The following is a 27,303-nucleotide window of genomic DNA, read 5'->3' as shown; positions in this document are numbered from 1 at the left end:
TGTGAAAATTGCAGGCTGAAGTAAGCTCTTATTTAACACACGTTTGTTGATAAGGCGTTATTGCTCATGCACAAACAGTCAAAATGAGAGAGTGCCCAATGTTGTGTTATCATTCACTTATACAACAATACAACAGCAAATTTCATGACAGTGCAGTATGGCAGTAAAGTACGAGATCCCATTGCATTTGACAACCAAGGCCATGTGGCCGTCATTGACCATTCTACTCCTTCATTGCGCTTCAATAACTCAGTGTCATCATAGCTCTGCCCCTCCATTACAAAACGGTTTTGGTAGGCTTGACTACCTAGATTTTCTAACATGTAAACCAACAAACTTCCCAAAGGAATAGTTTTGATAGAAGATACTGGTAACTGAACTGTATTGAGGTATTGCTATTGTACTTTGTTAAATAATAACATTAAGGACTTAGTAGTTGAATCTGGTATCTAACGTGTACTTTTTTTCTAGTCACACAGACCACAAGTGCCAGAGCCGGGAGCACCAGTGAAGCAAAGGTGCTTGCATTGTGGTCAGGTTGTTTTTTGTGCAGGAAGGCTTGCCTTCCTGCACAAATATTGCCCTTGAGGGTATTTCCTCACATGCAAAGAGAAAATAATGAAGGGAAATAAAGATATTTTCCTTATTACACCAGCATCAGGTAGACACACCATGTTAATGCAAACCCATGTGTTACAAGTCTTTGTAAATATAGGTTTGCTTCACAATACTTGGGGGTATGCACTGGAACACCCATGTAATGCTTAGCTGATGGAATATAACGCTTGGGTTACTTTCTTTTTTACTAAGCCACAAAAATCGGGATTTGCGTGGCTTTGAATATCCCAAAATAGATTTTGCACTGGAGCTGCCCCAAATAAGTGATGGAACCCTGATGTAAAGTGTTAGTAAATCTGGGCCTAAGTTTATGATGTTAACATTAATACATACATCATCTCCCAGCTACATGCAGATTTACCACTGGTTGAGTTTCCCAAGGACTAGAGGCGGGACGCTCCTGATACCTAAGGTCCAAAGCAGTCAAGCCTTTCCTGATAAGGCATGCACTTTGTGGAACTCTGCTGTGACAAATAAGCAATTCTGGGTCGCTGCTTTCTTTTATTAAAGCTTTAAGCCCTACCTGTGGAGAAGTGTGGCTCAATGGTTAGAGCAGGCAGACCTTGATGCAGAGCTCTGGCCAGGGACCAGGGTTCGATTCCCGCCTCGGCGGGTCTCCGGCTCATTAATTCCCCTGACTGGATATTCTCGCCTCAGTGCCTGTTCTGACCATGGGTCCCACGCTGCAACTCTGGGCAATAGCTTGCTTAGTCTCCACAACAGCCCCAAAAGCGCTGGGATGCCTGGCTGCACCTGGGGGGTGCCCAGGAGTGGACATTTCCCAGGAAAGCCAGGAAGGGTTCCTAAGCGGTATGCGGACAGTGCCGGGACACCTCCGGTGGAGGTAGCTGTGCGCTTTACAAATTCCGACATTTTACATTTTTTATTCACCTTCACTGAACGAAGGCAATTTACAGCCTCACAGAGTTCGGATGCCTATTGTAGGTTTGTTTAGCACTTGGAAATGATGATGATAACTATATCACTGCCATTCTACTGCTGTCTGATTCTGGTGTTAAACAGCTTCACAATCTCCCAGATTACACAGATCTGACTGTCTGTGTGGTGTCCTGGAGGGTCCCCCCACAGATGACAGGACACTCTGTGTCTATATTCAGGTACCTTTATTTCTCTTCGTGTACAAGCTCGTGTGGATGCGTCCTTCCCCTGTCCCCGCTCCCAGTGCTCTGCCCCTTGCCCCCTTGACCGGATGTGGTGTCCGGTGTCTGTCCCCAGAGTCTGTGTCCCCGTGGGTCCTAGTGCCCAGCTGTCTGGTCACGAGATCTCCCCCTTTGTTGCAAACAAATATTTTCGATGCTGTAATCCGAGGTCACTGCTAGTGAGTGCTGATAGAGAGAGAGAGAGAGAGAGAGAGAGAGAGAGAGATGGTCATATTACATCTCTTCAATCAGTCTCTGTGGTCTCTTGCATGCTCTTCTCGGTCTTCTGTCATTTTCGTAGTCTGGTTCATTATCTTCTTCCTTTATTGCTGTAGTGGATGTTGTCAGTGGTTCTTCTTCTTCCGTCTTCAAACCTCTGAAATGTGAACTGTTCCTTGTGATGTGGTATCGACCTGCCGCTGCAGTTATCATCGGTTCTTTTACTTCTGTAACCGTCAGTGGGTCTTTCGAGAATGTGCTATCTGATGTCCTCTGTTGCCGTTGCCGCACTACCACTGTGTCACCTTCCTTTATTTTTGGTTTTGCAGCATGCCTCCTTTGATCCGCGTAGACCTTAATTTTTGCCTTGGCTTCTCCATCTTTGATGGCTATGTCGCTTCTGTCTGCATCTGTCACTGCTTCCATTTGTGGCAGCCTGGTCTTGCTCGAGCGCCCTAGAAACAGTTCGGCCGGGCATCGTCCTGTGGAACTGTGAGGGCTGTTCCTGTAGTCCCTCAATATCTGGCATAGTGCCTGTCCTATTGATATTTGAGTCAATTTTGCTCTTTGAACTGCCTTCTTGATCGTCCCCATGAATCGCTCCGCCATTCCATTTGCTTGTGGCCACAGAGGTGTTATCTTCCTGTGTCTGATTCCAAGGTATTCCATACATTTTTGGAACTCCTCTCCTGAAAATGGTGGGCCATTGTCAGTCTTCAATGTTTGCGGAGAGCCCCATGCGGCGAACACGTCATCCATCACCGGTAAGGTTGCAGTTGCTGACATTGATGCTATTTGTCTTACTATTGGGAACTGGGAGAATTTATCGATGATGACTAGTAGATAGTTTCCTGTCTCTAGCGGTCCATGGAAATCTGCCGCTAATTCGGTCCACACCGCCTTTGGTAGTTCTGACATTTGAAGAGGCTCCGGTTTTGGTGGTGGTCCCATCACCTGGCAGATGTGGCAGTGTGTGACGATTGCTTCAACCATGCTGTCTAGCCCCGGTAACCACACTTTTTCTCTCAGCATTTTCTTGGTTGCCACTATTCCTCTATGTGATTTGTGCGCTAGTTCAATTGTTTGTTTTCTCAGTGCGCGGGGCATTACTATCCTTGTGCCTCTCATCAGGATGCCATTTTCGGTCTCTGACAGTTCTTCATTTATTTTCTTGAATGCTAACAGTTCATCCTTTGCCACCCCTTCCTCCAGAATACTGTTGTTGTTTATGTGCCTCCACCGTTGTTGTCTGGTCACCTTCTTGATGGTTGCATGGTGTGGTCTCGTTTTGTCTCTTGTTCCAACTCCAACATTGTTATTGAGGCTGGTGTGTTGTGCTTCAAGATGAAATTTAGGTATTCTTCTGCCATTGTTGTTGTTTCTGCTTTGTGTGGCAATGGATGTCTGGACATATAGTCAGCTGGGTTGTGTTCTTTGCCAGGCTTGGGTATTATCTTGAAGTTGTAGTCCATTAGCCGTATTCCCCACCTCTCTATTCTTGGTGGTATTTTAGCGTTTGGGTTTCCATACATTGTTACTAAAGCTTGGTGATCCGTGACGATCGTGAAAGGTTTCCCATAAATGAACATGTGATAATGTTCGCATGCCCACACAACTGCCAGACTTTCTTTCTCGGGTTGAGAGTACGCTCTCTCGATGTCTGACAGGCTCTTGCTCCCATAGGCCACAACGCATCTTGGCGAGTCCTTTCCTAGTCTGTGTTGTGACAATATTGCCCCCAATCCTACTGTGCGTCTACTGTTAGTTTTGTACACAACAGTGGGTCAAAATATGCTAGATGGTCTACAGCAGTTACTGCTTCTCTTATTTCTTCAAAGGCTTTGCTGCACTCTTTTGTCCATGCAAAGACTTGTCCCTGTTTCGTTAGTTCCCGCAGTGGTGCACTTACAGTTGCGAAGTCTTTGATATATCTTGCATAGTAACTGGCAAGCCCAAGGAATGACCGCACTTCTGCTACATCGTTTCTTGGCTTCACTTTTTCCAATGTGTCTACCTTGCTGCGATCTGGCCTCATTCCTTTTTTGAAAAGATATGCCCAAAAAATACAAGCTCATCTCGCCCTAGTTCACACTTGTCTTCATTTAGTGTGAGGCCAGTCTGTTCTAGTTGGGCGCATACTTCCCGCGGCGCCTTGTCGTGTTCTTCATCTGTCTTGCCAAACACTAGGATGTCATCGCTGTAGTTGAGACTGTTTTTCACTGGCCTTATCACTTGTCTGATCATTTCCTGAAATATTTCTGCTGCTGATGATATCCCAAAGCTCAGACGTTTGTATCGGAATAGACCGAGGTGTGTCGAGAATGTTGTTATGTATCTCGACTGCGGATCCAGCTCTAGCTGGTGGTATCCCTTGTATAAATCCAACTTCGAGAATCATCTTGTTCCTGTCAGGCAGCTAATCATGTTGTCGAGGTGCGGTCCAGGTTGTCTTTCTCTTTCGATTGCCATGTTTGGTATCCTCATGTCAACACAGAGCCTAATTTTTGATGTGTTTTTCTTTGGTACGGCCACTATTGGCGACACCCAAGGCGTTGGCCCTTCTGCCGGCTCTATGATGTCTTGTTTCAGTAGTTCTTCTATTTCTTCCTCTACCTGAGGTTGCAGGTGTATTGGGACCCGCCGGTGGTGCTGAGCTACTGGTTTCTTTGTTTCGTTAATGTGTAGCGTAATTTGTCGCCCTTTTAGCTTCCCTAGTCCTTTCAGTAGCTTTGGATATTCTTTCAGGATGCTTTCCTTTTCTGACATGTTATATGTAATTGCCATCAGGCCCATTATTTGTGCTGTGACATTACTCAGTAGGCATGGTGCTGGAATGTCTTCTCTCAGCACGTGAATTTCTTCTCTTAGCGTCTGGTTCTTGTATGTTATGTTTTCTGTGAATTTCCCTAGATTCGTTACTGGTTTTCTTGAACCCCAAGTGAACACTTCAACTCTTGATGGTTGTAGTGTCGGTTTTATTTCTATCTTTTCATATTCTGACACACACATGATGTTGCATGTGGCGCTGCTGTCAAGCACGAACCATGCCTTGTGTGGTCCGACGTGTATTGTCACAGATTCCGTCTTTTTGATTGCTTTCTTATCCACCAGATGAATGCTTTCCTCCGTTGTGCCTTCCTCTGTGGACATGAGGAAGAGTCGCTCTACTTTCTCTTCTTCTTCCTTGTCTCCTGACTCTATTGATGAGTTCCTGTTTTCTGTTTCGATGTGCCTGACGTGCCTGCTTGTCGTCATCCGCGGCCTTCCTGGTCTTCCTCTGTCATTCCTGAACTGTATTCCTTGGCACACACTGGCAAAGTGGTTGCTCCTGTTACATTTTCTGCAAGTTTGACCAAACGCAGGGCATGCGCCTTTGTGCGGAAATTCTAACCCGCATCAGTAGCACTGTGACTCTTGTTGTTTCTTCATTGTATGTTCTTGTTGCCCTTTCTTCCAGTCATGTGGTGCGCTTGTTCAATTCGCCTTTCCATCTGCTTTGATTGTAGTTTTGCTCTTGCTTCAGCTCTTGCTAATGACAGGATGTTTTGTAGCGATGTTGGTGCCTTCAATATTCGTGTGCGGAACTCGGTGTCACGACACCCTTTGATTATCCGCAGGCAAATTGCTTGCTCGTTGTTATACTTGTCGAACTCGCAGTGCGTCACCAACTTCCTTAGTCGCGTTGCAAAATCATCCAATGATTCATCCGCATGTTGGAAAGCTGTGGTGAAAGTGTATCTTTCAAAATCGATGTTTCTTTGAGGGTCAAACTTGTTTGTCAGGCACTTGATGAGCTTTTTGTAGTTTGATGTCTCACTTGCTGGTAATGTCACTAGTAGTTCATCCACGTCATCACCCACTATGTTTAGAAACAGGCCTAGTTTCTTGGCTTCTACTACGTCAGTAGCCTCCATGTACCTCTCAAACCTTGCGATCCATCGCTCCCATCTTATTCCTACTTGTGGTTCTGATCAATTGAATGGTAGTGGTCTGCGATATTGGGCGCTTGGTTGTGGTTCTGCCATGTCTGTGTTTATCTCTTTCCTTTTGTGACTTTCTTGTGATGCTCTGTGGGGCACTTGTTTCTTTTGAGGCTCTTTCTGGCTCTTTCTGGCCCTTTTTTCTTTGTTTTTGTTAATTGGAGCCTTTCTTTACTCTTTATTTTGTGATTGGCTGTCTTAGCCACCTTTTTCTTTACTTTTGGGGCTCTTTCTGGCCCTTTTTTGAGCTTCGTCGCTTTTGCCTGACCTCAAAATGGCTGCCGGAGTTTCCTGTATTCCTATTGGCTCCATCGCCTGACTTCAAGATGGCCGCTGAGATTCTCGCGAGACTTCGCGACCAATCGGGCTTTGCCTGACCTCAAAATGGCCGCTCCTCTGTCCTGCACGCTGATTCGTCGCTTCTGCCTGACTTGAAAATGGCCGCCGAGACTCTCGCGAGAGCTCACACCAATTTCTTTGATTTTGCGTTTCTTTCTGTGGTGCTTACCGGGTAGAGGCGATTTCGTTTATGCAGCGGTCGGGGTGGGCTCCCGCGTCGCTGCTCTTCTTTACAGCGGCAGATCAGCTTTATTTTCGGCACAATGGGGACAATCCAGGGTGGGCTCCTGGCTTGATCACGATGTGGTCGATCGAACACGCGTGGCTTCCTCGAACCTTCGTCGCCAGTTGTGGTGTCCTGGAGGGTCCCCCCACAGATGACAGGACACTCAGTGTCTATATTCAGGTACCTTTATTTCTCTTCGTGTACAAGCTCGTGTGGATGCGTCCTTACCCTGTCCCCGCTCCCAGTGCTCTGCCCCTTCCCCCTTGACCGGATGTGGTGTCCGGTGTCTGTCCCCAGAGTTTGTGTCCCCGTGGGTCCTAGTGCCCAGCTGTCTGGTCACGACAGTCTGGTGCATTAGAGCTAGCCGTGAGATTACACTGCCTCTTTTACATAATGGATTGACAACAACATAAAGCAACAGATTCAGCTGCTCAGGATCGCACTGTGTGAGCAAGGATCTGGGACCATGGCATCTGAAGCCTGCCTCCATCTTCTCTCCACCCTGCCCCTCACAGTCTATCAAGGATGCTACATCGTGTACTTTGAGGATCCAGAGCAGACTTCACCTTGTTCATTTTGATATCTTATATTCATTCAGTAACACAGCTAATCTGGCTTTTACATAGTGTTTTAGCACCAAACATTAAACACACAATCCCGATTCTCCCTGCCTCTCTTTTTGCTCATTTCTCTGCTCTGTCACTATTGCTGTCTCTCTCAGACTGTCAATCTACCCTGTCTTCAGACGAGATTTGTTGATATGTGTTACGCAAATGCCAGAGAGGTGTATCGGGGTAATTTTTGTATATTTTTCTTTTTCATTTTGGTGAATTTATATGTCATTCTTGACACAAAATATATGTCTAACTGCTATAGAATTTATACATTTCTCTGCAGGTGTAAACATATTTGCCTGCAAAAATACATCTGATTTTAAAATGCAGGAACCTTTTCATCTCGTAGGCGAAGAATACCAAGGGCGCCAGGTGAGAACCAAGGATGGGTATGAAAGTATAAATATGCGCGTGTTGAATCTTAAGAACTTGAACTCTGAGAACTTTACGAAGGGTGTAGGTGAGGTAGCGAGGCACTGGCACCCAGGCGGGAGTGGCAGGGCGTCCCCAGCAGCAGCCCCCAGCCCCCTCCCCTTCTCTGCCCTCTCTCTCCTAGGCAGCCGGTTCAGGCTTACCACCTCTTCCCCTCTGGCTAAGAGGTGCCTCCCTGCCAGAGGCAGCTACCCTGGGCAGGTCTGATGGAAGGGTGGCACAGAGTACAGCGCGCACTGTAAGGAGGGATGGGAGGGAGAGACCAGTCGGAGCCCAGCTGCCTTCTCCAAGCGCACCGTCGCGGTGCCGGAGTGGGACAGAGCGAGCAGTGCTTGCTGCCTCTGTGTTCAGCGAGGAAGAGCAGGTCTGTAGCGACAGGAAGGCTGCCTGCTTGATTCAGCACCACAGAGTCTAAACAAGCATTTGAAATGCAATAGGACTCGCATTTACACGAGACCCATTTAATTGGAAACGGGAATGGGGGCGGGCAAGAAGGCATGAACGGGAGTGGGGGGGTGGAGGTGGTGAGAAGTCACGGACTGCGGGAGGTGGCAGAGGGGGGAGGCAGGGAAGAAAATAGTGTTTGGAGTAAAGGGGCCAGTAGCCATGGAAGGATACAAATGAGGACATGTCCGTCATGAAGAAAGACTAACAAGCCTATAACCAATCGGAAGGCAGCATTTATGACCTACGCCAATGAAAAAGATGGGCAGAGAGTGGGAGGAGCTTCCACAAAGCTTCCTCACTATACTGAATACTGCCTGCCTCGCAAAGCGGGCCACGCATGCGCTGCAGCGCTAAGCTCGACCTAAAAACGAAAAGTCTTAACAGCACATGAACAAAAATACAGAGGTCTTCTACAGTACAATGTGTCCCCAGAGCAAGAAACCAAAACCAATATGCGAACCACTGCTTGCGGTTTATTCAGGTTCTCATAGGCTTAAGAGTCGCTCTTGTTATAAAATATTTAATTCTCATTGTAACATTTTACATGGTGTAACTGGGAGATTGCTCAACAAGGTGGTAGCTTGGTTAAAAAAAATTCTTTCCCTTAGCAAAGCCACAGACTACTGCTCTAATTTGGTTACATCATTTCATTAACATGGCCCTAGCCTCATCACCACTTGGCGTTTCTTTCTTTCCTTTCATATCATTTCGTTTGCTTTTCGATGCTCATCAAGCAAATAAAATGCAATAAAAGCAGCCAACGTAACATAACCCATGTCTATAGGTCTGTCTGGATGGGTGACTGTATATGTATTAGTGTCTGTAGGTCTGTATGTGCAACTTTCTGTTTGTCTGATAGTTTTTATATGTACATGGGTGGTTGCAGGCGTGGGTATTCGTGTGTATAGTTGCCTGCAGGAAGTTGCTCTGCCCCATATTTGCTTGTATCTATTATCTATGTTAAAGTGTGTATAAATATCATATTTATGTGTCCATGCACTTTACAGAGGCCACACCTATGAGCGTCACCAATTAATGCTAAATTTAAATTGTCTTTATTTTCATGCAAATCATTAGAGCCTATGTTAAAAACAAATGAGTGGAAGCAAAACTAGATGTCCATATTGAATGTTCGCAAGTGGACAGCTCTCCACCTTACTTGAAAATGGCCACCTTTGATTTAGGAGCTGCAGGGTAGATGTGTGGTGTACATGGAGTACACATTAATTCCTGTTATACTAAGGCCTCCTTTATGAGTGCCTTTCTAAACTGCTGCCCTTGTGTAAATGCATCTTTGAACAAGGGTCACAATTACAAGTGATGAGAGAAACTTAATGTCGTCCACCTTGGTGGGTGCTTAAATCTGCAGATTTCTTTAACTTTTCTCTTTATTTAATTACAACCAAACAACACATAAATATGCTCCTGCCATAGTGTAACCACAGTTTTATCCACAGTGATCCACGTTTGCAGAATACCGCTAAGAATATGGCACTTCTTGATGTCATTACATAATTGGACAGTGACACATTGAAAGATAAACTACAAGATCTACTACCCTTGTCCGGCCCAGTCTCCGCATATCTCAAACCCCCATTCCCAGCCCCTCTGGATGCAAGCATGGATGTGGCTATCGGGGGCGGGGATAGGCTGGGACAATATCAGCAGATCTGGGTGCATCCGCCCGTCCATGGCAGGGCTGGTGCCCGTTAGCAGCCTGTGCAGAACAATCAATCAATCAGCCAATTTCTAGAGTGCTGCTTGTCATTCTTGAGGGTACCAGGCACTAGAGGGGTCTAGTGGTTCAATCAAAGAGCCAGGTCTTCAATCATTTTTGGAACTCTGGTAATGAGGGGAGGTCCAGAGGGGGTAGATGGAGATCGTTTCACACCTTTGATGCAATGTAGGAGAAATAGCGTCCACCGCTTCTGCAATGGCAGATGCAGGAGGTGAAGGTAAGTGCGAGGGAGACAGAGCAAAGGTGTCTGGTAGGCTGGTGAAGTTCAAACAGTGGATATGAAAAGCTTTGTGTGCACGGGTTATTAACTTGAAATTACATCCCTTTTGCACTGGGAGCCAGTGGAGTTCCTTGAAGTGAGCGGTGAGAGGGAGTTCAAGGAAATGTCTGGCAGCGTTGGCTGTCCAATGCACAGCTTAAGTGCAATGAAGAGAAATCTGAGGTGCTCTTGTTTGGCCGGTACCCTGCGGACTTCAGAGTCACCCTCTGGCCATCTGACTTTCCGCCCCCCCAGTCTGACATGGGTCTAGCAAAAAATCTAGGGGTCTGGTTTGAGGAGAGCCTTAATTTTGCAACTCACGTTAAGAAACTTACAGGGACTTGCTTTGGCATCTTAAAAACGGTGCGAAAATTTCTCCCTCTCCTGCCAGCTGGTGCCAAAGAAACGGTTGTCCGGGCACTTATCCTCTCCCGGCTCGACTATTTTAATGCTCTCCTGGTGGGATGTCCAGGGTATCTTACCAGGAAGTGGCAGGTAGTCCAAAATGCGTCAGCAAGACTTCTGCTGGGACTCTCTCCCAGGCAGAGTGTGCAGGCCCATCTCCGCCTCCTACACTGGCTCCCAGTTGAGTCTCGTTTTAAATTTAAAATGTTGTCCATTGTCCAACGGGCTCTGTATGGGCTGGGCCCACTCTACCTTCAGAAGCGCTTTGCCTTCTACACGCCCTCCAGACAATTGCGGTTGTCGGACCAATTCCTTATACAGACTCCCCGGTTCAAACGCCACCGGCTGGGCGGCTGTTCCTTCACTCGCAAAGCTGGCTTAGCCTGGAATGAGCTCCCTCTTGCCCTCAGGATGGTCTCAGACCCGGCAGTTTTTAAGAAGAAACTGAAAACGCTGCTGTTCTGATGCCTTTTTCCCCTCCTGACGCTTTGATTCTTCAACTGGTTCTGTGGTAGCCATTTTTTGGTAGCAGCCCCGGGATACTTTGAGTAGCTGTGCGGTCTATAAAACTAGTATAACATAACATAACATAACATAGCGAGTGGGTTTGGTTTGTTGTAAGATAAGGTCGTGAAGGGATCGGATGTCCGATTTGATTAGTTGAAGGGCGAATAATATCTGGTCAAGTCTGGGGTCAGGCGTAGGAGGACAGAGGGCATAGGCGGAGTAAAAGTCTCTTTAGTGTCATTTGAGGGGGATTCGAAGTTGGTGACAATGCAAAGAGCTTTTGCTGAGTGTATGTCAATGGGGTGGGGGAGTGAGGATGCCGGAAGAGGAGGGGACTGAGAGTCGGCTATGCCGGAGTCGGTGGGGGTGTAGGCGGGGGTAACGGACAGATGGGAGGTGCTGGGAGCAAAGGAGAGGGGGAGGGTCAGTGAGGAAGAGGAGGTTGAGGGGTTTGTGAGACGTCTATGTCGGAAACTGTAGGGTATAGGTGGAGCTGACGTACAGATGGGAGGAAACAGGAGTAATGGTGAGGGGGAGGTACATCGGGGTGAGGTGGGATAGAGAGAGTATTGGAGCAGTTTTGGAGTGAGGTGGTTATAGAGTGGAGTGCGTTGTTAGGTGTGGTGTCTGTGAGGTCTAGAGTTAATGATAGATCAGATGAGGACGGTTGGGAATTCTGACTAACTTCGGGATCCAGATGGGAGTTGAAAAAATCGGAATGATTGGATGGAGAGGAGGGGTGTGTAAGGTCAATGAGGTCTAGAGTTGATGATGGAGCAGATGAGTCCGGACTAACTTTGGGATCTGGAAGGGAGTTAAAGAAAACAGAGCGATTGGGAGGAGAGGTGGGGAACGATTGGGAGGAGATATGCAGCCAGTTTGAGCATAGCAGTATTGCCATTTTGAATCAGATAGAGGTATGGCTAAATCACCATTCCATGCCTGTCGGTCTGGCATGGCCCCAATCACTCAACGTTGCAGCACATTGGCATACTGGTGAGATACTGATCTCATCATATCTGTGAAGGTTATCAATTGTTCCCTTGAGGGAAGGCCATTGGCTAATTCAGATTACCCGGGATCTTTTCCCTCACCATTCTACGGAGTCCCGCAAACGTAAAATTGTCTATCGCCTCAAGCTTGAAATTGTTTAAGCATAATGATCTGTCCCTCCACGTATAGGTGGACTAGCTCATACACTGCCATCTTGCATAGGATAGTCTGCATAGTGTTTTCTAAGGTGAGCGGCAGGAAACAGTTGTTTAAGAGGTGAAACGCCAGAGAGTATAAGAAGGGGGTCCCTATTCTGTGGTCCAGTATGTGCCACACCCAGCTTGCTGTAGCAACTGTTTTCCCCTCTCTCTGAGCCTTTGGCCATCGCTCGGGAAGAATAGTTAGCAGGGCACACCCTCAGCCTGCTCCCGTTTAAATTTCAAGTAGGGTAGGTGTGCGTTGGCCTGTACCAATAAGTTGCATAGTAGCACTGAGCCACGTAATAATGCAGTTTGAATTCAGGAACCTCAAAACCCACACGTTTGTAAATGAGGTTCAATGTATCCCAGCTTATCCAATCGGTCCTACCAGCCCAGTGAAAAGTAATCAGTAGGGACTTGAGAGTATGGAAAGACCGCTTGTTAGAGAGGACTGGGATATTTTGGAAAAGATATAGAAATTTGGGCAAATCCACCATTTTTAACAGTGCCGGTCTACCCACTAGAGACAATGGAAGCCTCTCCCAGGTATTGAGTTGCCATTGTAGTGTATTTATAGCTTGGCTGTAGTTTAAACAAATAATGGAGTCCACCTCCCTATGTAGGATGATTCCCAAGAATTTAACTGAATTTGTGAACCACCGGACTGGGTATTCCAGCAGGCATGGCCTCACATGGTCAGTAAGTGGAAATAGGTCCATTTTATCGCAGTAACATCAGAAATCCCACCTGAATCAGTGGAGAGACATAGAGTCAGAACATCTAATGAGATGCAGAATATCATCTGCATACATGGACAATAAGAGTTTCCCAGAGTGGTAAGGCAGCCCTCTATGCAAGTGTCACTCCTGGAGCTGACTGGCTAGGGGGTCATTAGTTTATAAAAAGAGCAGGAGGAATAGGAGACATCCCTGGCGAGTGACCTTCTGTTTTTGGAATGTCGCAGACAGAAGGCCATTCACTTTATCCCTGGCAGTAGGGTGAAAATACAACAGTTGGATGAGGGCCAGGTAGCCCTTCAGAATCCCAAATTGCATAAGTGCTTCCATGATAAATGGACACTCCAGGGAGTCAAATTCCTTCTCGGCATCCAATAACATCACTGCCACCTGAAGCTCTGAGTTGGTGCAAACAGTGAACACTGTACGAAGATTAATGGAAGTGGACCGATGTTGCAGACAGCCGGTACTGTGGAAACTATTTTGTCCAGTAAGAGGGGCAGCCTAGTCACAATACCTTTAGCTAGGTTTTATTATTGCAGTTTAATAAAAAAAAACGGTCTATGGGGGATTCTGTATGCAGTATTTCTCCCAGGCTTAAAAAGCACTGAGATTACCGTCTCGCGTGGGGAAACGGCTTTTACAACGAAGCCGTTTCCCAGAAATCTTTAACCACGCATGCAGTACAACGCATGCGTGGTTACCACTAATGCCTTTACCACGCATACCTTTACTACGATGTTTGTAGTAAAGGCATATGTGGTAAAGGTAAAAAGAAAAAAGGGGGGCTTGGGGGGGTCTCCCCCCCAAATAAAACAACTCACCATATGTCACGTCGGCGTCAGCGTCGTTTAAGAGAAATCGGAAAAAAATGCCGTTTTCTCTTAACGACGTATGACGTCACCACGCAATTATTAGAGGAAAAGTTTATCCGTGGTAAACGAATTCCGTTGTAACGCATGCGTGGTAAAGGCATGCGTTGCAACGGAATTCGTTGTATCATCATACATTCTCTCGCGTGAGGTCGGAGGAAGTTAACCATCAGCAAGCACTTCTACATAAACCTCCAAAGGGTGAAGCACCATAATAGCTTTGAATGCTTTGTAAAAATGTATGGACAATCCATAAAACCCTGGAGCTTTGCCCCGAGTGGGGCACCTATGGCAACAACTATTTCCTCCTCTGAAATAGAATGACTCAGGATCTGTTGATGACCCTGGTCTAGCCAAACAAAGACCACCTCATCGAGGCAGTCAGATACATGGGCAGCAGAGTACGTAATTTGCGCTGATAATAAGTCACAAACTACGCAAGGATATCATCACAGTCCACTATAGGTGAATCAGTCTGGGTTGTAAAAGTATAAAATGAGATTAAATGAAATTTAGATTTATAACGCATGCTAATACCCGGAGGTTTCTAGGCGCAGTGGCTCATCATGATCTATAAGTCCGCGAGGGAGTTTGAAAATGTGAGGACGAGCTAGTTGTTAAAAAACTGAGTTGTTAGGGCATTACGAAAGCCAGGAGATTGTTTATTGTCTTCAGTGCTATTGGAAGTGAGTTCCACAGTCTAGCTGTGCCTGCACTGAAACTTCTCAACCCCCGAGAGGCCATTCTGGCCCTGGGAATTACAAGGTTTGTGGATGTTGCGGAGCGGAGCTGCCTCTATGGAATATTCCACTTGAACTTGTTTGTCAAAATGTCAGGGCCGAGTCCATGAAGTGCCTTAAAGGCAAAGCTGAGGCCCTTAAATTCGATCCTACTTTTAATAGGTAGCCAATGCAAGGTTGGTAATGCATGAGCCACTGATTGGTGTTTCGGGATATCAGTCAGTATTTAAGCTGCTGTATTTTGGAGAACCTGCATTTTGTAGAGGAAGTGTACTATTCTATTAAGGAACAGCCCACTGCAATAATCTATTCTGGACAATATAAGCGCTGTTACCACCGCTTTCTGGAGCTCAAGAGGGATAAAGGGAAGGATCTTTCAGATAGTTTTGATCATGAAGAAACAGGTGATGGTGATTGCATTGATTTGCCCCTCGAAGGATAGCTTGGAATCAAAATAAACTGTTCCCCTGTCGCTTGACACAATGTATGAGTCAAGACAAAGTCTTAGTTGGCTAATAAATCTGCAGAAATTTAACTGAGAAAATATAAGCAAAATCGTCATGTAACACCCCATGTTTAGGGCTACTTTTGGTGCTATTTATCGCCCCTGGTGATGACTACAAACACCAGTTTATTGAATTTCATCTGGTGCGATAAACAGCAACCCATCCTCAAGGGCACTCACAGTGGATACCTTATTCTTCACTACTTGCACTGCAGTATGATGTATCACACACCACCCACTTCCTAACATGATTGCAGTGGAAAGAGCAACAGTGACATTACGCAGTGATCTTCAGGAAGCTGGTCCTGTGATAGCTAAAGAGATTTCAGGCAAGGCGACAAAAGGAATGAACTCTGGCCTATTGGGTTCTTCTTGCCCAGCCTGATGGTTGAGAACATGCGGTTCTAGAGAAGACTGTTCATAAATGGGATATACTCGCACTGCAGAACAAATGCACAAACACTTTGCCCACAAACATTAATAAAAGTATTGTATAACCCCCCTCCCTAGAATGTGTGCTTTTACATTTGCATTTGATATCATCGCAGTGCACCAAATATAGACCACCAGTCACAGATAGAGCCAAAATAATGGAAATTCTAAGTTGCCAACTATTGACTTAGTAGTCAAAAACGTGTGGTGTGCTGGGTAGCATGCTTAGCTTTAGACAATAGTGAAATGCCTAAGGACCATTTAAATATATGTCTCTTTGGTTAGAGTCTTCTTGCAATACGCTCCTTTCCAAAGCCCACAGTTCATTGTTCGAGAGATTACAAGTTACGCTCCCAAAAAGTAGCAGACAGTATTGAACATGAGCAAGGTGGTAGGTCACACACCCATGCAGAAGCACATATACACATGCAGGATTCAAAAGCACATACACACACATACCTATTCACAGCACGCATGCACAAATATAGATACATTTGCACATACACACATGCTCCCAACATTAAACAAAAATGTACTGAGTTGTTGCGGTCGCATTGGGTGGCAGGATGAAAGCCTTGGTTGTTCCTGGAGGCATTGGGGAAGTACCTTGCCAGAAGATCCCACTGCCTCCTTCCATTGACTGACCTTGTCATGGGTCAGCCAATGAGAAGAGGACCATATCTTACTCGTCACAGAGTGGATGGAGTCAGTGAGACTTGCTGACCACTCCCACTCTGTGATGAGGCATCACGGGTGGATAGTCGGCCTTTGGCACTTCAAGACTTAAAACTGAAGCACCAGCTCTAAGTCTATTGGGAGCGCACACACTTGTCATAATTGGTAGGACCTTGCACCGCTTTGCCCAGTTGAGGAGGTCATGCCTACAGGGCTGTTATATGTTCAGCCTGGCAAAGTTTGGCTCAGGTAGCCATGCACCTGTGCATTTAGAGCAGGCACAGCACCTGGTGGCATGACTCAAACATGAAGTGTGTCTGTCAGGCTAGACACAAGTCAGGGTAGGGCATTTCACCATAAGCAGAACTAATTTATTCTCAAATAGGATCGGATATTTATATTGCTCCAAATAGGTGCAGTGAAGGGATGCCACATTGGGGGAAGAATCAGGACTAAATCCTGAAATCAGAATCTATCTCTTCATTCACCACAGATACCTTGAGAAAGAGAGTCTGAGAAAGAGTGTCTGTCAAGCTGCCAAAGGTCAGCCTGACTAGCCCTCTTCCTGCTGTGAAAAAGGTGGGGCCCCTCCACTCTTAACAACCAGCTCGCCAGGTCTCAAAGTTCTCATACTCTTATCTGTAAGTTAACTAGTAGATGTTATCTTATGTTAAATGGACTTGATATAGTGCAGCAAATCACTCTGACAGGGGTTTCTCAGCACTGTAGCACAATCCAGGTATGATGAAAACAGGGAAACAGGAGGTTAAAATAGCCAAGTTTTTCAAAGCGTTTTTAAATGGGTGAATTCAGAACAGTCGCAAATGTGCTGGTAGAGTTTGTTCCAGTGATGAGGGCCAAGGTAGGAGAAAGAGCCCCTGCTGTGTTTGACTGTATGAAGACGGTGGGGCAGAGCTGGTGCTTGTCTTTGGAACTCAAATTTCTTATCGAATGATATGGGGGAAGTTTGTTTTGGAGGTAGGCAGGGCATTTCCACGGGAGGGATTTATGTACCAAACATAATAGCTTGAAGATGTTGTACTTCCTGTTTGGGGCTCAGGGTGGGCTCTGCGGGAGTGCGGGGAGCAGTCTACAAACAAGTCATGCTTCTGTATCCTGGACTACCTTATGCTTTGATAAGAGGGTTTCGTTTGCTACAACCAAGAGGGCGTTTCATAAACCAAGCTGCTGACTACCAACTACTCTGTGAGAGTCTTCCTAATGTGGGGAGGTAGCCATTGAAAAGCCTTCCTGAGCATTTGCATGGTTCTGAAGTAGGCCCCTGATGTGGACTCAACCTGCTCTTTCAACGAGAGGTTATCATCTATCAGGATGCCTAGGTTTTTTACAATCTTTTTCAGCTGTGGTGGAGCACCCAATTTAGGCAGCCACTAATTGTCTGTCCAGTAGGAATAGGCAGTAACATCTCTGTTTTTCTGCTGTTTTGCTGCAGGCAGTTTTGAGACATCTAGGAGGCAATTTTCCTCATGCAGTCTCCGAATTTAGTTTTTGTGAGTTTGGGATAAGGCCCCGATGATATGTACAGCTGCGTGTCATCTGCGCATGAGATGATCTCCAAACCGCATAGGACTCTAGCTTGTATGTGTTAAAAAGCATAGGGCTCAAGGATGAGACCTGTTGTACCCCCTTGTCTGCTGACATGGCACATGATTTGAATGGTCCTAGGTTTACCGTCTGTGTGTGATTGTTAAGAATGCTATGTAGCTACCCCAATTCTTTGCCAGTGACACCAATCTCAGATAGTCTTTTGGACCACGGTCGAGTGTGAGATGGTGTCAAAGGCGGCAGACTGATCAGGTAGTACTAGCATGGCTGGATAGCTATCATCGAGGGCGAATCAAATGTCATCTATGACTGCTATTAGACCGGTTTCTGTACTATGAGATGATCTGAAGCAAGACTGGGAAATATCTAGGATGAAATTGGAGTCTAAATAGCTCGATAGTTGTTGATTCACTAGACATTCTAGATTTTTGCTCAGATATGGAAGAATGGAAATGGGTCTTTAATTAGTGGTTTTTAGAGGATCTGCTTTCGATTTTTTGAGGATTAGCATCGCCCGTCCAGATTTCCAGGCCAGAGGTACATCCGCTGTGTTCAGAGAAAGACTGAACAATGCTGTGATGTCTGGGAGCAAGGTGTTAGCGAGGAACATGATGATATTAGGAGGAGCAGGGTCTAAAGAAGATCCAGATTGATTCTGAACGTAGTTTTCAGCACAAGTTTCGAGGTGATGGATTCAAAGTATTCCAGGGCACATAAGAGGTGAGGTGTGGGGTTAATGACAGCGGGGTAATTGGGAGGGAAGAATGTGAGATGTGAGATTCATGTATATGCTATCGATTTTTTCTTCAAAGTGGACCGCTAGCATAACAGAACATAACTAGTAGATTTAAAGGATCTTAACTGTCATAGTCTCACACTTTAATTTTCAACCTAATTAACTATTCCTTCCTCTTCCATACCACGCCGGTGGTCTGAAGGAATGGTCCCAAAGCACTGCTGTTGGCATGCAGACAACAAAAGGGCATGGTCCATGGTACATTTTGAAGGTAACAGCCAAATATGTCAAAGTCCATGAAACTTCCCATAGCCCCACAAGATTAGAGTTGAATTCTGGTGAAATTTCCTTCAGAATGGACAGGTCCCCAAATTTTATACTGAAGTGACACTGAAATTACAATTTACTGCAAAGCATATTTGAATGACCTCGAACACCCTTAGTTTTCCTCTATTCTACTGTACCCTATAATCTCAATGTATCTGTGGTGAATGAAGGGTTAGATCTTGTTCATGATATATTCTTCCTCACATATGGCATCTGTTCAATACATCTACTAGTAGCTATTTAAATATATGATCCAGTCTGAGAATGACCTAGATCTTTTTATGGGGAAGGGCCCTACTAGTTAAAGTACCCTACTGCAGATGCCACCAAATCAGCATCACTACAGAATAATAATTCTCTGTTTATGGAAACTTCATCTGTTTGTTTGTCGAAAAAACAAATCTTTTTTCCATCTGATTTTCAAAAACTATGCAGTGGTGGTCTTGGGCCCTGATGATCATGGAACATATACTGCAGTTTTAGCACCATTAGTAAAACTCATGACCTGTGAAAATGCCCCTATGCCATAGCACCTGTGGTAAAATCTCAGGTGTAATCAAATTGTGGATAGATGACTAATACACTCATTTGAGCTGCTCACTGTTATTGGCCAGTGGATGCCATCCTTCCATACATTCAACAAATACATTTTCATGACCACCACTTTCAATGTATGGAGGTCCTCAACAAATAACCAGCATTCATGCTAGCAATTGTCTGTAGAACTCCCTACTGTCCATATACCTGTAGTACACCATATATGGCTAGTGTCTCAGGCATTTGGCTTCTGAGACTGTCAAGATTTGACCTCTTTGTATCAGGAACAATGAAAGGGTGATCTTCACACCAACATGTAAGTATTCTTTAAGAACTATCCTTTTTGCCCTAGCCTTGTTGAATGGCCCTTGGAGCCATTAAGTGTATTTAGATGCAGGCTCCTACCTAGCCAAGTAACATTAATTTTGATTTCACAGGTATCCTGCTTAGCCACTAACTGTCCTACGCAAATCATATGTATATAGTCACCATAGCAAGTAGACTACAAGCATTAGAAGAAAAGAACATATGTACACATTCATGTTCAGTAAATATATTCTGTTAGTCAAGAGTAATAAGGCTTCAAGCACTGGTGTATTGTGCAATACTATCTTTATCAGAATGTTATCTGGTATAAATATCATGTCCTAAATATTATTTACATAACTATCACCCCAGTTGAGGTCATAGCAATTCTACATCAAATAGGAGAATCTTGATAATTCTCCAGATGGTATTCTGACAAACAAGCCTCACTGGAATATTCTGATATATGAGTTTTAAGTGGTCTGGGAAGCTTCTGCCGATATATGTCTGCTAGGTTACGTACACAGCCAAACAAAGACATATACACGTCCATACACATACAGGAAAGGGAATTATCTTCACTGCTTGATTCACAGACAGGAAAGTAACAACCTACCCACAAATGGCACAGATATATTTCCTCTATGACTTAATCAGGCTACCGTACCAGGACACATTCGCTGCCCCTTGTACCATAAGATATCCTGTACTCAACAAAGTTGAAAAAAGGAAGAGTACAGCTGTTCTCTGGATGTTTTCTTTTTCACAGCAGTAAATATAGATTAATTAATTTTCTCATGAGCAGGTGATAGTTAATTTCAGATGAATCAGGCTAACTGTTAGCACCAAAAAGGGATCCTCAATATAGTTGTGTGTGTTTGTCCAGTCTGTTACTAGAAAAAAGCAAATATACAGTGTGAACATTATTAAGAGGTAACATTGACTATTGAACGATATCTGACAGTTCAGCATTTCGAATGCAGTGTGTAAATTCAGATCATTTCCCCTCCCTCCAGAAGGGCACACCGCACACTGACTGCGCACCATCTCCGTGTGAGCACAATCAGAAGCCCTCCTTACCCCTGCGAATGCACCCATAATATGGGGCGGGTGCAGAGGTAAAGTGTTTTTCTCATTTACATGGTGCCACGCCCCCATGTAAATGAGGTAAAGTCCATTTAGGAGATGACGGGGCTACGTGTGCACCAGCACTATCTGTATTACAAATGGAGCCACGTGGAGCCGCATCTGCAGCCTATTCTGTATTAGGAAACTGCCCGTGAGCACAGAAAGCGGGCAGACATGCCCAGTACTACGGCCCCTGCACAAGCACAGTGAGGCAGCCGCCAGTGTTTCAGGCACAAACCGGAACAGTGCACCCTACTAGCCCAGGGCCTTGAGGGCAGCAGTGCACCCTACTAGCCCAGGGCCTATGGGGCAGCACATTAGTGAAAGACAGAGGAACTGATTGAATCAGCTGGTTTATCCTTCACAACCCAGGTGGCATCGGGTCTGTACTTCCAGAGGGACAGAGATCTCCCAGCAGGTCTGCACAGTGACCGCCTGCACCCTCCTCCCGGGGGGCATTGGTGGGGTCCATGGGAACTCTTCTCCTTTTCAGAGGGTACCTTCAGCAGGTGCAGATGCGTGTACTGCCCGGGGCACTTTACATAATACAGTCCCACACATATAGAAAAGGTGGGAGCACCAGAAAGTCGAATCTAAGTGATTTTGTCCTGTGTCTTGTGTCGCCCTGGACCTGAGTTCAGGGTCCCAGCTCAATTCCTTGGCCCGATGAGCAGAAAGAAAGCTCCACTGGTGTTGATCTCTCATGGATGTGGTCATAGATCTGTGTTTGTGAAAGTTGCACCACTTTCGTTTGTAGTGGGACTGTCTCTGCGTGGTACGGGCACTCAATACACATGGTCAGCGACTAGCTGCCGCCTCCCCCCCAATCCGGCACCCCACACCCAGGAACGTGGACACGAGACGTCTTTACTTTTTGGAAGGCGGGCGCTGGTCGCCCGGCCGTATTTATTAAAGTATGAAATTAAAAAGGTTTTAATTGCACAATCAACAATGAATACAAAAATCAGCAGGACATTTAGTTATACAGTTCTTATCAACAAGTTTGAGAGCCTGACCTTAACAAAACTCTAATACATGTTGTTTCCTAACTTAGACTAAACATCCTAAACTTGATTTTTGTACATTTCTGGCCATATGGCAGGGTCACTACCGGTGTCAGGTCCTACAAGCTGCGCCTCCCCCCTTAGGTGTGCGCATGCGCAGTGTTACCCCGGGAATTGCCCGGTCTACGCCCTAAACTCCATTTACCCACTAAAGGAGGGCCCTTACTCTGCGCCGGTGGCGTCATGAGTCCACGCGCGCGGGGTGGCTACCAGCCTAAGGAAAGCGTGAACTACTCCTACCCGCGCTCCTTTGCCTATTACCTTGCCCCTGGAGTTCTGGGAGTGGCCCGCAGGCCCCTCCCCCTGGGCGGGAACCTCCATAGGATGATGCCCGCCCCCTCAGACCTCAAATATGTGCTCACCGATAATGACCTTACCGCATGCCCCATACCTAATAAATACGACGACCTATGGGAAAAAATTCTAAAGGACAGCTACACTGGCTAAAAATCAACAGTATCAACGTATAGCTACAAAGGGAAAAAAGGCCTAAAGACACATGGCATCAAATACAATTCACTTCATACATGTTTCGCTAGAAAGGGGAAAAAATTCCTAAACAAACCCATCACAAAATACACCAACAGATCCATCTCTACTGTGGACCGTACCTTTGAAACTTACCATTCAACCAGACATAAAACTGCTACAAGACTTTTGTTCCAAGGGATGGTGGGTGGGAAAACAAAGAAGCCCCGAACGCGGGGCACAACGTTCAGCGAGGGAGCGTCCAGGGACAAGGGGGTCTCCTGGGCGCTCCCTACTTATTATTCCCGAGGGGCCGGTCGGCCCCTCCTATCGCCCGCCCCCCCTGACCCGGACCCACTAAACTGGATCCGGGTCAGGAAGGCCGCCGGCCAATCGGCGGTGGGCCGCACCCCCAGGGCACGCCCCCACCGCCGAATGACCACAAAGGGGAAAGGGGGGGCGACGATCGCCGCGCCGCCATGCGTGCGGGGGGGCCGAGGGCCCCCCTTTTCACATGGTCAGCGACTAGCTGCCGCCTCCCCCCCAATCCGGCACCCCACACCCAGGAACGTGGACACGAGACGTCTTTACTTTTTGGAAAGCGGGCGCTAGTCGCCCGGCCGTATTTATTAAAGTATGAAATTAAAAAGGTTTTAATTGCATAATCAACAATGAATACAAAAATCAGCAGGACATTTAGTTATACAGTTCTTATCAACAAGTTTGAGAGCCTGACCTTAACAAAACTCTAATACATGTTGTTTCCTAACTTAGACTAAACATCCTAAACTTGATTTTTGTACATTTCTGGCCATATGGCAGGGTCACTACCGGTGTCAGGTCCTACAAGCTGCGCCTCCCCCCTTAGGTGTGCGCATGCGCAGTGTTACCCCGGGAATTGCCCGGTCTACGCCCTAAACTCCATTTACCCACTAAAGGAGGGCCCTTACTCTGCGCCGGTGGCGTCATGAGTCCACGCGCGCGGGGTGGCTACCAGCCTAAGGAAAGCGTGAACTACTCCTACCCGCGCTCCTTTGCCTATTACCTTGCCCCTGGAGTTCTGGGAGTGGCCCGCAGGCCCCTCCCCCTGGGCGGGAACCTCCATAGGATGATGCCCGCCCCCTCAGACCTCAAATATGTGCTCACCGATAATGACCTTACCGCCACAGGCCAGCATTGTTAACCGACGATCTGGCCTCCCCCCTCTAGCCCCTGCCTAAGGACACCCTCCTGCATTCAAAACCCTCTAGCCAGGCCCAGATATTATCAGACCATAGGACATTACCCTCCTCTGTTAAATGAACTCCGTCCTTCAAGTAATACTTGTCGCCCCAGATGCACCCATGAGGTATTGACTGTAACAAGGGGGCCCGAAACAACCTATCCAACCGTGTGTTGATCCTCTTTACCGAGTGATTCAACGCCCTGACCGAATGTCCCCCCCGCCACTGTAGTCGAGGTATGAGTTGTGACCATACTAATGTGCAACCGGGGCAGGTCCTAGCCATCCAACCCACCGATGAAATAATCTCCTCAATCAGAATGCGCCTACCCAGTGTTGCCAAATCATTCTCCCCAAGGTGAAGTATCACCACTGACGGTGGAGATTGCTGGCGTGCTAAAAGCCCTTGGAAGAATCCCCTAAACTCGTGAAGACACAACCCTCCTCTGCCAAAGAACGTGATGTCCAACCCTAATTGTGCCGCCCTTTTCCTCTTGTCACCTGACATAAAGACACATTCCGCTCGCTTCACATATGAATGACCAACAATCCAGACATTGTTCTTCATTGTTTCCTGGTCGTCGCTCCGTGCTGATGTATGTTCCCGGTGCCCGACGACAAATTCCTCCCCTGCGTAACAGGTCTGAGAAACTGTAAGAGAGCGGAAAGAAACCAGGCGTGAGTGACGTGTAATCATAGCATGTCAATCCGAACATAACGTTTATAGCAGTCTGAAGACCATCTCCCAATTGTCTTCACTCTTTCCACTGGGAGGCCCCCTGCCACCGCCTCAGTTGCTGCCCCAATCCTGAAGGAATGAGAGCCAAAATCTTTAGGGTCAAGACCTGCTTTCCTAACCCCCATCTCCAATACTTTCCTGAATTGATACCTGGTCAAGGGGCTCCCGTCGGCGTGACAGAGCAATGCCCTGCCCTCTGAGCCTACCAACACTCCGTGGAATATTTCTACGTGCCTCACCGGGCAGCACGGGTTGGCGGGGGCCCGTTGCAGAACTATGGTGTGACCCCTAGCCTCCTGGTCGGTCTTTGACTTCTGGATAACTACCCACATGGTGTCCCCCCTTATCGTCACACCAGCCTTTTGCAAGCCGCCCAGTAGGTCCGACTTGGAACCTGCCACAAGTTCGCTAATTCTCAGCGCCCCATAGAATGCCAAAGAGAATGCCGCCCTAAAAAGAAGCACCTCCCACTCCGAACTACAAACAGTCTCCAGCGTGCCCAGTAAGGCTGTCAGCCGGGCCAATCCAATGGGCTTTCTCTTATCCTTCTGGTGTCCCTGAATACGGCGCCATCCCCTTAAAGCCTTACGTATCATAAAGGTATTAGTGGGATCCCGGAAGCCCCTAGCTTGAGCGAAGAATGACACCGCTGCCCTATGTCTGTTCGCAGCTGCCACCGAGCGCCCCTCCCTATGCATCCATTCTAAATAGGCTGCAAAGCCATCCTCCTCCGCCCAAAGCGCTTCCCATTGTGGCCCCAAGAAAGAACAATAAGACAGAAACGCCCCTTCGTAAGCCGTCTTCGTCCTGGGGGCTAGGCTAGCGACCACGAGGTCCTGTAATCTGGGGCACCAATCTGCCAAAGTACTGCTGGGAAGTGTGCGGGCGAGGGGTCTGCTGTGGGAAGATGCTCCCTGAAAACCTGCATTTTGAAGCGAGAGAGGGAGTCAGCCGCATTGTTTAGAACACAAGGGACATGTTTGGCCCTAAAATTAGCATTCAGCTTAAGGCACCGCAGAACAATTTCTTTGACTAGACGAAGTATGAAAGGACACCGTGCCCCCTGCTGGTTGATACATTCTACCACTGTCATGTTATCTGACCAAAACACCACTGATTGGTTACATAGGTGTTCGGGCCAGACCATCAGTGCCACCCATATTGGGAAGAGTTCAAGGAAGCCAATGTTGCTGGTCAGACCCCATGTCTTCCATTCTTCCGGCCACTGTTGAGCGACCCACCTGTTCCCTAGGATGGCGCCAAAGCCCACACTACCGGCCGCATCAGTCCATAGGCCCAACTCCGCTGATGTTGTGAGCGGGCCGGGCCAGACCACCCTACCGTTAAAATCCTCCAGGAATGCCATCCAAATAAGCATATCCTGGCGAATTTCAGCCGATAGGCGAGTGCGGTGGTGCTTTTCCTTCAGCCCCTTCATCGCTTGAGCGATGGAGCGAGAGAAAGGGCGAGCCATGGGGATGATTCTCAGTGCGAAATTCAACTGGCCTACCACCTCCTGTAGTTGCTGCAGAGTGACCTTCTCCTTGCGGAGGCATAAATGCAGCGCTGACTTGAATTTGTCCACTTTGTCCCTAGGTAATCTAAAACATCCTTCTAGTGAGTCAATCTCAATGCCGAGGAATTCTAAGCAGGTGGTCGGGCCAACTGTCTTCCCGGGCGCAAGCGGGACCCCAAAAGCCCGCATGAGCACGCAAAATTCCTGCAATGCCAGTGCACACTCCTGAGATCCCGCTGTACCGAGGAAGAGGAAATCATCTAAATAATGCATGACCCCCTGATGGCCCGTCACTTGTCTCATGGCCCATTCAAGAAAGGAACTAAACATCTCAAAGTAAGCGCAAGATATAGAACAACCCATAGGCATGCATTTGTCCATGTAGAACATATCCCCAAAAGTGAAACCTAGCAGATGCTGATCCGCTGGGTGGACTGGAAGGAGGCGAAAGGCTGATTCTATGTCTGATTTCGCCATCAGCGCCCCGGGTCCCGTGGCCTGTAATAGGTTAACAGCCTGATCAAAAGAGGCGTATTTAACACTACAAATACCCTCGTCAATGGCATCATTCAGTGACGCCCCCCTGGGTGCTGACAGGTTATGGATCAATCTGAATTGTCCTTTCTCTTTTTTGGGGACAACTCCTAGTGGGGAACACACAAAATTGGGTACTGGCACTTCAGAGAAAGGGCCAGCTATCCTGCCTAATGATAGCTCCTTGTCAATCTTGGCTGCCACCACCGCCGGATTATGCTTGACTGACAATTGGTTTCTACAGTGCGCACTACCTGTGTATCCCGCGGCCGGGATCCTGAAGCCTTTAGAAAAACCTTCCTGTAGTAGGGTGGCTGATGTGTGGTCCGGGTATCTGTTCAACCATGGAATCATTGCCACCACATCCACTGGAGTGGGGGGGCCTAACCTGTCTGTCTTATAGTGGCTTTCCCCTACCCCTCTGACCCGTGTTTCCCTGCTTGGACCTACAGGCAGTTTCTGGATGAGAGGGGTGCCCACACGAGGAACATGCATGTCTAAACTTACACGCGGCCCTTGTGCAGGTGCGCCTATTAAAATCCCAGCACACCCCTTTTTTCTCTGGCCCACCTGCCCTAAACTTCCCAGGTACCTCGCTCGTTTGGGGGGGCCGAAAGGGCTGTTGCGGTCTAGTGAACACTTTGACCGCACCGAACTGAGGGGGAGGTGCAGTATCAGAGAACTGTTTGTGCCAAGCCATGGAATCTACCGTGTCCCATGGCAATGATCTATTGAATTCCAATGCCTTCCTGAAATTGACATCATAACCCTTCCATGCTTCCCCAGAGTACTGTTCACTCCACCCCACAATCCTGCTCGAGTAGCATGCCAATGCTGCCTGTAAATCTGGAGGACGCTCAGCCTTAATTGCAGTGAATACAGCCCATGCTTTCATCCAGTTGTTGAGAGTTTCCTCAACCCTAAACCTAGTACACTGCGCCCTCCATTCGCTTGGAAGCATCCACTCTTTTAGTGCTTTTGCCTGCTCCATTTCCCTATTATCTAACAACAAAGAATAAATGTACACGTATTTATCCGCCCAAATCATCTCTTTCACAGCTA

The 27,303-nt window shown here is 47.0% G+C and overlaps 1 protein-coding gene across 3 annotated transcripts in view; it reads left to right on the top strand.

Moving 5' to 3' along the window:
- The window catches only part of LOC144755773 (long-chain fatty acid transport protein 2-like), a 599,753-nt gene that overhangs the window by 142,085 nt on the left and 430,365 nt on the right, over window positions 1-27,303 (top strand). The window lies entirely within an intron of this gene.

Source organism: Lissotriton helveticus, chromosome 5_1 (genome assembly GCF_964261635.1).
Source record: "Lissotriton helveticus chromosome 5_1, aLisHel1.1, whole genome shotgun sequence".
NCBI classification, from domain to species: Eukaryota; Metazoa; Chordata; class Amphibia; order Caudata; family Salamandridae; genus Lissotriton; species Lissotriton helveticus.
Note: the sequence above shows the minus strand (reverse complement) of the source record. Positions and strands in the feature narration are given on the sequence as shown.